Below are 11,959 nucleotides of genomic sequence, written 5' to 3' on the forward strand. Positions count from 1 at the left end.
CCACGGTCCTGTCATCCGCAAACTTAATGAGGAGGTTGGAGCTGTGTTGTGGTGAACAGTCGTGGGTCACCAGGGTAAAGGAGGCTCAGCACACATCCTTGGGGGACCACTGTGGTTAGGATGATCAGGCTGGATGTGTTGCTGCCAACCCGTACTGCCTGTGGTCTCCCCGTCAGAAGTTCAGAAGCCAGTTACACAGAGAGGTGCTGAGTTCTAGTTGGTCCAGTGATTACGACATGTATCAGGTTTATTGATTACAACATGTATCAGGGTTATTGATTACGATATTCATCAGGGTTATTGATTACAACATGTATCAGGGTTATTGATTATGTTAATAAATCCAGTCATTTGTTTGAAGTGATGAAAGAGATACATTGACAAAAATCCAGGTCATTGGAAACGGCAGCATTAAAAGATCTACGCTGACAATATCTAACAAAATGTGCAATGTCCTAAATATAAAACCATGACTCATAGTTTTAGTTTAAATCTCATTCTGGTTAATGAGGAGGGATTTTATTAATAATGGTGTTTGCCCAAAAAGTCTGCTGCGTTTGTGAACATGCAAACCAAGTCTAGAGTAGGTCAGGAAAGCATTTATTTTGGTCAGAGAGTGGACTGACAGCAGCACCACATGCGCACACACACACACACACACACTGCCCTCATTTTTTTCAGCAGGATGTGGATGAATGTGGCTGTGGATGAACGATGGCTTATTCATCGCACCATCTGCGTGTGTGCGTGTGTGTTAGACGCGTCATCCTTGTTTCGTCTGCTGGTGCCAGGGCTTTTCTTTGGAGAACAACCAACTGATATGTGCCCATTACTAGTGGACCTCCTGCTGAGATGAGTCCTACAGTCTGGCTGACATGCAGTATGTTTGTTTCCTCCCACTCAATCATGTGAAATCCCAGGCTCTCTCATTCACTCTTAGCCTAACACTTAGTAAAACTCCTAGCATGATGTTACACCCTCTGCCTCATTGATGAAACTTGTCTTTGCTCAGTAAGATAAGTCTAGTCCAGTAGTCCTCATAGATTGACACCCCAATAGAGAGGAAGTGAAAACTGATTGAATATGTATGTGTGGATGGAAATGGCAATGATAGATCACTTCCCTCTTTCATTAGAACACATGCGTCACTGATGGCAGAAACAGAAAGGGAGATCCTACAGGTGGGTGGAATTCCCTAAACAACCCTGAGTCATGGCTTCATTTACCAAACCCAGGAGCTCTGATCAGTTGTCTTGATTATCATGATTATCAAACCAGAAATCCTCTACATCCCCAAATCTGTATATGTGACAAAGCCCATCATACGGTTGAGTAGCCTATAATGAACGCACCAGTAGTTTATGGCCTCAGACTCTGGGTGGAATATCAACACAATTATTCTTTAAGTATTACAGCTTTATTTCCATAATAAATATAGTGGCAAGAGGCGATAAACGGCCCTGGCATTTGTTGCTGTGCAGCCTTTGCCGAGCTGCCTTCATCAAATTGCCGGATTTTGTATGTGCGGAGCATTTTCCAAAAATTTAATATTTTGTCATTTTTGGCCAAAATTCACGGCTCCGCCCTGCAAACACCATAAAAGTTATCAAAACTCCATGGATCACTTTTGGTGTCCCACTTTTCTAGATGATCTCCAGCGATTTTGAACCCCGTCAGTGAAACGCTCTTGGAGAAATGAGTTAAAATACAAAGTGACCAAACAGCAATTTTCAATTCAAGATTCTGGACTTCCTGTGTATTTTTTGGCGCGGACTTGATAATTATTTTTACTTGTCTTGTCATGGTCTAATTCTGTGTCAATTTTCATGATGCTACGATGAAATAATTTTTTTGGCAAATCCTATCTTGTAATGCATTTATGGCATACCGCTGATGCGTCAGATTTTTGCATTTTTTTTAAAATTGGATATAACCAGAAATTATAGAAGCGCGATTGAATTATGTTTTAATTTTTGAGACTTTACATAATGGTGTGTGAAAAGTAGAAAGAAAGAAAGAAAGAAAGAACCCAATAACAATTATTCCCTCTTTTTGAGTACCATGAACTATACATTTTCGGAAAACGCGGGGGCATGCCTACGATATGACAAGGGCCCTTGGTCACTGACGGGCATGTGGCGTACGCATAGGCTCCACCCCCTTCCCTCGTAGTGTGGCCACTACGAGAACAATAGGCCCTTCGCCAGCTCATGGCGCTCGGGTCTAAATAATAATAATAACTTAAAAGTTGGATTTGTATTTCTATGATTTTGTGGCATTACTTTACTTAGATTTTTTCAAATTCTCATCACTATGTATCAGTATCTGGTGAAAACCCTGTAGTGAACACTTGGGTCCTTTCTGTGTGGAGTTTGCATGCTCTCCCGGTGCTTGCGTGGGCATCCTCTCACAATCCAAAAACATGACTGTTTGGTTGATTGGAGTCTCATCCTGGCTCACAGCCTCGTCACTTCATGGATCAATTTTTGCAACTCACTTCTTTTTGGTGTACCTCACAAATCCCTCCATAAGCTCCAACTGGTCCAGGACTCTGCTGCCCGTATCATTACCAGAACCCCTCCTCTGACCACAACTCCCCTGTCCTCCAGCAGCTCCACTGGCTCCCAACCCAGTCCAGAATCACCTTCAAAATCCTTCTGTATACTTTCAAGGCCATAATGTATCCTACATTGTTCATTTTCTTTTCTTTTTTGTAATGCACTGTTTTGTATTATTCTGTTTATTGTAAAGTGTCATTGAGTCGCCTGAAAGATGCTTTTAAATAGATTTTATTATTATTATTAGGGTCCGATGTCCCAGAATGGGACAGAGGAACCTATTGTTTTCGCTTTTATTTCCTATTATTATACCCCGCCCGCCTTTGATCGCTAATTCGACCCCCTAAAAATGCCCGAAAACTCACCGAAATTTGCACGCACCTCAGGCCTGGCGAAAAATTTGATAATTTGGTGGCGTGAAAAAATACGGACAGCGTGCGTTTTCACCGCCAAAACAAACAATGGAACCACACGACCGCCAGGTCTGACCGATTTGCACGAAAATCGCCACATGTAGTCTTCGCCCCAGAATGAGCAAAAAGTTACATTGTGACCCCGCCCAAAACCAAACAGGAAGTCAGCCATCTTGGGTCAAAGGTCATCTGCGCGAACTAGTCTGAGGGGATTCATCCGATTCGCTTAAAACTTGGCAACACCACATAGGACCCATTGAAGATGAAAAGTTATCGAAAGAATTTTCGTATCTGTCACGGTTTGGTCGTGGCGCCGCCACAAAAATGCAATGCTAATTTTCGTTAGCACGCAAAAAATTCCAAATCTCCATAACTCTGACACACAAACTTCGATCAGCTTCAAATTTCACACAAAGGACATGTGCCCAAGCTTGGTCATGACTGCTTTGAAACATTTCCCATCATGCCTTGTGTTTTCGACCGGTGTCATTTAAGGTCATGTACACGGTTAGCATTTACAGGACGCCGTTCTAGGAAAAAGCTTATAACTCTAGAATGCAAAGTTCAAACTGCTTCATATTTGATACACATGATGACGGTACAGCCATAAACAAAACTCGTGAACCAATTTACCCATAATGCCTTGCGTTCTCAGAGGGCGCCGCTTCTGTGGTCATCCAACACGAGCAGCTGTAGCGGACAGACGATATGTCGAGTTGACTTCAAAACACTGTAGGATGAACCTACACAGAGGGTAGCAAATTGCTATGGAAGAAAAAACAGGCTGTGATCAGTGGGAGGGGCCTATAATGACACGGGAGAATCCTTCGCCATCAGCACGCTATAATAGGAAAATGCTTATAACGTTTCAATGCAAAGTTCAAACTGCTTCATATTTGATACACACGATGATTGTCCATCCATAAACAACGCTCGATGACCAAATTACCCATCATGGCCAGTGGGAGGGGCCTATAATGACACACGAAAATCCCTCGCCATAACTACGCCGTTATACGAAAACGCTTATAACTCTAGAGTGCAAAGTTCAAACTGCTTCATATTTGATACACACGATCACTGTCCAGAGCTAAACAACAAACGATAGCCAATTTACCCACAATGCCTTGCGTTCTCAGAGGGCGCCGCTTCTGTGGTCGTCCTACACAAGCAGCTGTAGCGGACAGACGACATGTCGTGTTGACTTCAAACCACTGTAGGATGAACCTACACAGAGGGGAGAAAATTCCTACTGAAGAAACAACAGACTGTGGTCAGTGGGAGGGGCCTAAAATGTCACTGGAAAATTCTTTGCCATCAACACGCTGTAATAGGAAAATGCTTATAACGATCCAATGCAAAGTTCAAACTGCTTCATATTTGATACACACGATGATTGTCCATCCATAAACAACGTTCGATGACCAAATTACCCATCATGGCCAGTGGGAGGGGCCTATAACCACAAAGGAAAATCCTTTGCCATAACTACGCCGTTATACGAAAACGCTTACAACTCCAGAATGCAAAGTTCAAAGTGCTTCATATTTGATACACATGATGACCGTACAGCCCCAAACAACAAACGATAACCAAAAACACCCACAATGCCTTGCGCTCTCAGAGGGCTCCGCTTCTTGGGCCGTCCTACGCCAGCAGCTCTAGCGGCAAGACGACATATCGTGTTGACTTCAAAACACTGTAGGATGAATCTTATTAGATGGAAGCACATTGCTATGGCAAATAGAGCCGGCTGTGAAAAGTGGGAGGGGCCTATCATGACACAGGAAAATCCTTCGCCATTAACTACGCTGTTATACAAAAACGCTTACAACTCCAGTCCAATTCCCAAATCCCCAACAGTGGTATACGTGACCGTGGGTTACCGCCCCCGGCCGCTTCATCGGACCCTATGACGCCGCTCGCAGCTTTAATTATTATTATTATTACTAGTACAGGGCCCGTCGGAAGTATGCATTCATGTGGGAGCATAAGGGGTATAATTGCGTATTTTTGTATCTTTCTGTTGTGTTTTTGTGCATTTTTTGTAGAATTTTTGTTTTTGTTACTCATTTTTATATATTTTTTTGTTTGATGTATTTTTCTGTAATGTATGTTTTTGGGGTCATTATGTGTATTTTTGTATCTTTCTGTTATCTTTTTGTGCATTGTTTGTATAATTATATATATGTATAATCTTTTTTAGTGTAGTTTTGTGCATTTCTGTTGTTATTTTGTGTATTTTTGTATAAATACTTAGTTTTGTGTATTTTGAGTCATTTTCATGTTTGTTGTTTTTTGGAGTAATTTTGTGTGTTTTTGGAGCCTTTTTGTATATTTAAATGCATTTCTGTTGTCATTTTGTGTACTTTTTGTATAAATATTGTTTAGTTTTTAGTTTTATTTTACTCGTTTAGTATATTTTTTATTATAAATACTGTGTGTGTGTGTGTGTGTGTGTGTGTGTGTGTGTGTGTGTGTGTGTGTGTGTGTGTGTGTGTGTGAAAAAAGAGAGAGAGAGAGAGACCCGAAAGTACCACGAAAAATAAACGTTTTGCAACACCAAAATCGCAACTCTCTCTCAACGGCGCTGTGTGCGTTCACCATGTACATCCCGATGTAGTGCACGCACGCACACGCATCAGCCGTGTGTGTGTTTGTTTACATTGTAGCTGCTAGCAACTTTCTTAGCACATAGAAGAATATAAGAAGAAACACTCACCGTTGCGCAGAACAAACATTAATCATAGTGGACCCATCCGTTCACAATAACGTTACATCCCTCTGTCTGAAGAATCAGAATGTTTGTGATATAATCGGCTAACGACCGTCAGCACATGGAGATGAAGGAGGAAATGAAGTCTGTGACCCAAGATTTAAAGTAAGTGTGGAATCACAGGAATAATATTAAATAACCACAAAATATTAACTTAAATTACTTTTAGCGGTACAAAAATGTTTTTAACATTGACCTTTTTTTTTTAATCCAAACAAACGTCATGAACCCGGAACCGGAAGTGGCGATAGCTATAGATGGTGCGCTAGCGCCCCCTCAACCCCTGAGGTCAAAATTGAATAGGTTTCATTTTCGGGCCGTCCAGAAGTGAAATAAAATTAAAATAAACATTTTGAAATTACTAAATTACTCCAAAATAACAGATACACACACTTGGGGTATTTGGAACCCGTTGACCAAGTTTCAGGACGAACTTGCACCGCGTCGGCCAGGTATTTGCTCCACACGCACACGCACACACACACACACACACACACACACACAGACGTTCCTTGCTTTTATAGGTAGATTATTATTATCATTAGGGGGCCAAGCCCGCGGGGCCAGGAAACCGCATATGTAAGCATACGCAGTTCCTAGGACCAGCGGCGCTAGGAACGCTATTGTAATCGTTCCGATTATTATTAGGGGGCCAAGCCCGCGGGGCCAGAGAACGGTTCCTAGGACCAGCGGTGCTAGGAACCCTATTGTAATCGTAAGGATTTTTATTATTAGGGGGCCAAGCCCGCGGGGCCAGGGAACCGCATATGTAAGCATACGCGGTTCCTAGGACCAGCGGTGCTAGGAACCCTATTGTAATCGCAAGGGTTTTTATTAGGGGGCCAAGCTCGCGGGGCCAGGGAACCGCATATGCTTACATCTGACCAGCGGTGCTAGGAACCCTATTGTAATCATTCCGATTATTATTATTATTAGGGGGCCAAGCCCGCGGGGCCAGAGAACGATTCCTAGGACCAGCGGTGCTAGGAACCCTATTCTAATTGTAAGGATTATTACCTTTTATGTTTCCCCTGGTAAAAGTAGTGCTGCAGGCTAAACCTTGCAAGGTAGGGTGATGCCCCTTGGTGGTTGGGTCCAGACCACCCCGTGTACCTTGGACGCAAAAATTCACATATGTTCGCCAGCAGGTGGCGCTATAACAAAGGTCAACGCGTTTTGGCCAATAACTCCCACACCGTTTGTTGCAAATTTAAAACCTTCATATCCACAGATTCCTTGAATAGCACTGAATCACCTGGGCTAGGCCACGCCCATTTCCGCAGTGAAATTTACAGGGTAGATTTAGAAGACCACACAGACCACCCATACCAAAATTGCCCCACTAGGTGGCGCCATAATTGGTCAAAATAAATGCTAACAACACCAAATCTGAGATCCTTAGATGGCATGTGACTGTGAGGAAATGCGCCAAATTTGAATGATGTAGGCCACTAGGGGGCGCTACAAATAACGAATATTTATATCTCTTATATGGCACGACCAATTTTTACCAAATTTGGAGGGTATGATGTTGGGTCCCTCCTGTGGCAATATCTCAAAGTTATTCGCGATTGGTCAAAGTGGGCGTCGCTTATTACATCATAACACATAAATAAACAAACATTTATTTCTGCTGAATTATTATGTTGACGGCAGTGAAATTTACAGGGTAGATTTAGAAGACCACACAGACCACCCATACCAAAAATTGCACCACTAGGTGGCGCTATAATTGCAAAAACATTTTGGTCTTTAATTTTCACAATTTAATTCACATCTTCATAAACTTCATATCCACATGTTTCATACATAAGGTCGCATCTTCTGACATAGGCCACGCCCACTCTCACAGCACATTGCTCTTTGTAAGTCACGACATATCAAAAACCTACTTTTTCAAATTCCTCCTTGGGGTTTTGTCTAATCGGCATGAAACTTGGCACGTAAAGTCTTCAGTTGGACTTGATCCAAAGCTGATAAAATAATTTTGTTGGCTCAAAATATGCGCGAATAATTACTGGGTAAAATTTTCTAGCTAGCTATGCATAACTGTTGCATATCTCGGTCAAAATAAACACCAAATCTGAGATCCTTGGTTGGCATGTGACTGTAAGGGTGTAAGCAAAATTTTACTAATTTACTCCACTAGGGGGCGCTGAAAATATGGGAAATGTATATCTCATAAATGGCAAGACCGATTTTAACCAAATTTGGTGGGTATGACCTTGGTTCGCTCCTGGGACCGTATCACGAAGCGAATCGCGATTGGTAAAAGTGGACGTGGCTTATTACAACATAACATGTAAATAAACAAACCTTTATTTCAGCTGAAGTATTATGTTGAGGGCTGTGAAATTTACAGGGTAACTATAGAAGAGCACACAGATCACCCACACCAAAAAGTGCACCACTAGGTGGCGCTATAATGGGTTGCAAACGCATTTTGGCCTGTAACTTTCACACTTTAAATCACATCTTCCAAAACTTCATATCCACCTGTTCACAGCGAATTTGCACGTTGGCCTGTGTCCTGACGCTCGCCCCGAGCCCGTCTTCCTTTGTGACGTACTTTCAGGGGCTCCGCAAAACCTGGGGTCTGAGTCGCACGGGAAGGCTTGGCCCCCTTTCATAACTGCTTGCAGTTCTAGTTATTATTATTATTATTATTATGACTTGAATTATAGTATAGATTATTATTATTATTATTATTATTATTGTTATTGTCATGCCTTTGAGTCAAAGACATTAATACTTTCATAAGAGCGTTAAGTTAGTTTAAAAGTTACAAATAAGTTCATAATGTACAAGATAAATAAGTTAATTTCATGGTAAAATATGTTAAAAAGCTGTGGTTAAAAAGAGTGATCAGAGTGAAGCTTCTCAACACAAAAGATCTTTGTTTATAGCAGAGTGGGTCCTCCTAGTGCACAGACAATCTTTGACGTTTTTCTCGTGCACCAAGCTAGCAGTGCAGCAGAAACAAGGATGGAAAGGCCTCATAAACACGCTGCGTGGGCTCTAAAACGTTTAAACCTACAGCAATATTCATCTTTGTGAGTATTGAATGTTCAATGCATTTATATAGAGCCCAGAAATGTGTGGATTTATTACTTTAAGTAAGTTTTGTGAACTCTGTTGTGTTTTCATTAGCCTGGTTATTAATGTATTTAATTAGTGTTAGCAAGCTGTCTGTTAGCATATAACATGAACAATATAGTTAGTAATTGCATTTTGTTATGTTATAGTTACCACGCATACGATCAATGAACAACGCACAATGTACAACGTTGTCAGTTGTCAACTTTGATTACAAGAGACCTCCATAAATGCAAGAAAAGCAAGCCTTGTCTACGGGGATTTCTTTCATGGTTAGCTGGCTGTGTAGCAGCACACAGTCACGTGTTGTGAGGACAGCACAATTATTATTATTATTTTACTTTGTCTGCACATGCTGTCAAAGGTCAACACTACAAGAAGTACAATCTTTTAAAGACAGCAATTGATGTTTTGTTATTGCAATTAAATAAATTAATTAATTTTATTGCATATTTGTGACCATCACCAGCCCGTCCGAAGGAAGGGTAAGAAACACTTTATTATAGGGAGGATGTAAAGAGGGAAGTGTTACTCCTAGGTGAGGGGGAAGGGAACAGAGAAGAGGGAGTGAGGGTAGGAAATGGAAAGGGTGGGGAAGAGTTGACTGTTTTATAGTGAGAGTGAGATGTGATGTTATAGTTGTACATATTGTGCTTAATGTGTTGTGTAATCAGTTCAGCCAGTCTGGTGGCAAGTGTAGAGCTTAGGTATAATGGGGTGGCCGTGAACAGAGGGAAGGAGTGAGTGGTAATACCTAAAACTGGTATTTGGGATCAACGTGTCTAAAGTTTAGCCCAGTACAAGTTTTTCCCACAGCCCAAGGCATGCCAGTGATCCATGACCAATGTTTGTACAAGAACTGCTTCTGCGAACCCAACCCAGGCCCGAGATGCAGCCAGGCCAGCAGAAAGAGTGGGGGCCAAGGAGCCCCAGGCCACCCCCCCACGACCAAGCAGCCCCTCAGATGCCCCCGAGATCCCAAGCAGAGAGGCAACCACTGCCCCCCCACATACACACCCGAGAAAGCCCCAACCCCAAACCCCAAGGCCCCCCGCCAACACAAACACCACTCCCCACCCCCACACCAAACCCTTGAGACCCCAGAGGAGCCAAGGCCCACGCCCAGCAGACGGCCAGAGCCGCGCCGAACAGGCAGCAAGAGAGGGACAACCAGCAGGGACCGGACCCCAGGCCAGAAGGAACCAGAACAGAAGCAGCACTGGCATCAGCCCATCCAAGGACAACGAAAACATCCCCAATCCCAGGTTTATTTTCCCAAACTCTTATGTTTTCTGGCGTTTTAGCCCTCTGAAAAGTCACTTTCAGCATGCATATGCATGAGTGGGTGTTAACACACACGTTGTTTGTGTGTGTGTTTATCACAGTAGCAGGAGAGTAAATAATTAACAGTTTACCTTCTCCTCCTCTGACCACAGAAATGGTCCATTTAAGAAGATAGTTCAATATTTTTGTCTGAGCGCTGCGTTGCATTGGGTTACAAACACGTCAGATCATCCTATAAAAGCGATACGAGGCGATATACCAGCTATTAAAAATTGAACTGATTGCAAACGCTCCTCAGTTTATCTGTATACTGAACGTAAAGATATTAACTGTGATATTAACTGTAACTAGTGCAGTGCCCATTGGAAGAATGTTTATAATTAGCACTGTAATATAGGCTAGCATACATCTGCAGCTTGCTGAGAGAGAAAGAGAGAGTTAGAACTACAAACTTTTTTCTGTTGATTCTTGTTTTTTATTTTTTTATTTTGTCATTGAAGGAGACCGCTACGTCTCAAAATAACTTCACTAATCACTCCATCTTTATTTGTATAGCGCCAATTCATAACACGTGTTACCGCAAGACACTTCACAGAAAGCAGGTAAACGACACTGTTTGTTATCGAATTACTACATGACTTTGATGCTTTAGACCAACATTACATCAATCAATTTAGTTCCGTAGTGTTAAATATTAGAATATCAAATTTAATTAAAAGATTGTTATGTGGGGTGGAATTGCTAGCTAAAACGTCCAACCCTCCTGGTGGTCGGGTTCAGTCACATGGTGTCGTTTGGGCTGCAGCGTTCTACCTTTCCTGCGGCAACTACAGCTGATCTGTGGTGGATGTAGAACGGAGCAGAGGACAATTTTAAAGAAATACACTGTTGAAACGTTCCTTTTACTGCATAATAACACAGATTATCTTTATTTGTGATACATGGATTATGTAAATAGATCTGATGGGTCTCTTGGTAAATGGACTTGATTTATATAGCGCTTTATCACCACACTGAAGCAGTCTCAAAGCGCTTTACATATCAGCTCCATCACCCAATCACTCTCACATTCACACACCAGTGGGACAGGACTGCCATGCAAGGCGCTAGTCGACCACTGGGAGCAACTTAGGGTTCAGTGTCTTGCCCAAGGACACTTCGACACATAGTCAGGTACTGGGATCGCACCCCCAACCTCTCGATCAGAAGATGACCCACTACCACCTGAGCCACAGTCTGATGTTGACATTAACAGTTGTTTGTTAATAAAATTGGTGCTTACCACTAAAACAAAAGAAAAAAAAGAGGTTTTCACTGTTGAGTCGGACTCGGACGAGAAAATGCATCTCCATCCACACTCCAACTGTGACACGGTTATTTGTTTACTCGCCGTTCATTGACTTCATTTTGTAAGCATATTTTTTTAGTTTTTTTCCCGGTGGACAATTCCATCAAATAATTTATGAACAGTATCAATGCAGTCCAAACAAATCAGACGTTGCACACCTTTGAACCATGCAGCAGCCATGTTGAAAGTCTCAGGTCAATCTGAGCCTGATTCGATATTTGAGGAACACACAGACAGACAGACAGACGGACAAACATTCCTTGCTTTATGGATAGATGTCAACCTGCCTTCGCTATGTTTGTTTTACCTGTGAGGTAGTTTTAGAGGGAGGAGCTCACATTCTTATAGGGTAGGAGGAGCCAGGATTGTCAGGAGGAGGAGTTTCCACGTTGTGATGTCACAACGTGAGAAAAATCCCACTCGTTTGTTTGGCGCTGACTTTTTACAAAATGTGGAATAGCAAGAAAGGGAGGAAACAGAACTT

Source organism: Gouania willdenowi, chromosome 13, assembly GCF_900634775.1.
Source record: "Gouania willdenowi chromosome 13, fGouWil2.1, whole genome shotgun sequence".
NCBI lineage: Eukaryota > Metazoa > Chordata > Actinopteri > Blenniiformes > Gobiesocidae > Gouania > Gouania willdenowi.